The 2500-nt window shown below is 34.7% G+C and overlaps 1 long non-coding RNA gene across 3 annotated transcripts in view; it reads right to left on the reverse strand.

Moving 5' to 3' along the window:
• Window positions 1–1131: 1131 nt before the first annotated feature.
• Window positions 1132–2500, reverse strand: part of LOC127351778 (uncharacterized) — a 33255-nt gene continuing 31886 nt past the window's right edge. For all 3 annotated transcript variants that reach the window (XR_007880946.1, XR_007880948.1, XR_007880947.1), the window contains 2 exons: window positions 2208–2500; window positions 1132–1381 (listed from right to left, as the gene is read on the reverse strand). The exon at window positions 2208–2500 is cut by the window's right edge and continues 27 nt beyond it. This is a non-coding gene — a long non-coding RNA (uncharacterized LOC127351778). The remainder of the gene's footprint in view (window positions 1382–2207) is intronic.

Below are 2500 nucleotides of genomic sequence, written 5' to 3' on the forward strand. Positions count from 1 at the left end.
TACCATTTTTATATTCAGCATTAATCTTCAGCTGTTGAATATGAAGAAGGATGTTGATGAACTGATCTGTGAGCTGAATGTTTGTGAGATGAATTTGGTTCCGTGCCAGCGTGACGCCTCACTGACAGTAAATACAGTCAAACAACACAGAAGACGTTTCCTTGAAAGCCTTAACCTGACCCGGAGGCAGCAGGAAGTGATGTCATCCTCCCACTGATAGAAGTACTCAAAGATCCCGTCCAATCATCAGCAGGAAAATGTAAACACATACAGGTAACCTGCTGCCTGCTCCTCCTACTTCCTGTCAGCAGGGCCGCAGCTGTACAGAGGGGGCGGGGCCAATTCCTGCACCCCACCTTAATCCTCTGGCTGTGAACGTGGGCGGATAAAAGAGTTCTCACAGTCACTGAGGATGATTCAGACATTAATGCGGGTTCTCAGTAAGACGCCTGAAAGGCATCAGCAGCAAACTGCCCACTCCACCAGCCAGAAACTAAATCACTCTCAGCACACGCTGTCACCTGCGGAAAATGACAGGCGTGACTCCGTTTATTCAGGAATACAGTTACTGACATCAGCCCAATAATCAATAATCAATGAGTCCATCAATCAATCAATAATTCCCTCTGAAACCAACACATTTACAGCAGTTAATTTCTCAACCGTGTTCAAGCTTCTGTAACAGTAACAGTGACACCTGTGGCCGTTAACGGAACTGCAGTCAGCTTCCTGTTATAAATATAACTTTACTAACACTGTACAAACACACAACTTTATTAACACTGTACAAACACACAACTTTATTAACACTGTACAAACACACAACTTTATTAACACTGTACAAACACACAACTTTATTATCACTGTACAAACACAACTTTATTAACACTGTACAAACACACAACTTTATTATCACTGTACAAACACACAACTTTATTAACACTGTACAAACACACAACTTTATTAACACTGTACAAACACACAACTTTATTAACACTGAAGACAACAACTTTATTAACACTGTACAAACACACAACTTTATTATCACTGTACAAACACACAACTTTATTAACACTGTACAAACACACAACTTTATTATCACTGTACAAACACACAACTTTATTAACACTGTACAAACACACAACTTTATTATCACTGTACAAACACACAACTTTATTATCACTGTACAAACACAACTTTATTAACACTGTACAAACACAACTTTATTATCACTGTACAAACACACAACTTTATTAACACTGTACAAACACACAACTTTATTAACACTGTACAAACACACAACTTTATTAACACTGTACAAACACACAACTTTATTAACACTGTACAAACACACAACTTTATTAACACTGTACAAACACAACTTTATTAACACTGTACAAACACACAACTTATTAACACGACAACTACACCACACTTTACCTCACAACTTATCAAACACACATAACACCAGACACACAACTTTATTAACACGACAAAACAACTTTATTACACGTACAAACACAACTTATTAACACTGTACAAACACACAACTTATTACACGACAAACACACAACTATAACACCGTACAAACACACAACTTATTAACACTGTACAAACACACAACTTTATTAACACTGTACAAACACACAACTTTATTAACACTGTACAGACACACAACTTTATTAACACTGTACAAACACACAACTTTATTAACACTGTACAAACACAACTTTATTAACACTGTACAAACACACAACTTTATTAACACTGTACAAACACACAACTTTATTAACACTGTACAAACACACAACTTTATTAACACTGTACAAACACACAACTTTATTAACACTGTACAAACACACAACTTTATTAACACTGTACAAACACAACTTTATTAACACTGTACAAACACACAACTTTATTAACACTGTACAAACACACAACTTTATTAACACTGTACAAACACACAACTTTATTATCACTGTACAAACACACAACTTTATTAACACTGTACAAACACAACTTTATTAACACTGTACAAACACACAACTTTATTAACACTGTACAAACACACAACTTTATTAACACTGTACAAACACACAACTTTATTAACACTGTACAAACACACAACTTTATTAACACTGTACAAACACACAACTTTATTAACACTGTACAAATACACAACTTTATTAACACTGTACAAACACAACTTTATTAACACTGTAAAAACACACAACTTTATTAACACTGTACAAACACACAACTTTATTAACACTGTACAAACACACAACTTTATTAACACTGTACAAACACACAACTTTATTAACACTGTACAAACACACAACTTTATTATCACTGTACAAACACACAACTTTATTATCACTGTACAAACACAACTTTATTAACACTGTACAAACACAACTTTATTATCACTGTACAAACACACAACTTTATTAACACTGTACAAACACACAACTTTATTAACACTGTACAAACACAC

The sequence above is a fragment of the Dicentrarchus labrax genome, unplaced genomic scaffold (genome assembly GCF_905237075.1).
Source record: "Dicentrarchus labrax unplaced genomic scaffold, dlabrax2021, whole genome shotgun sequence".
NCBI lineage: Eukaryota > Metazoa > Chordata > Actinopteri > Moronidae > Dicentrarchus > Dicentrarchus labrax.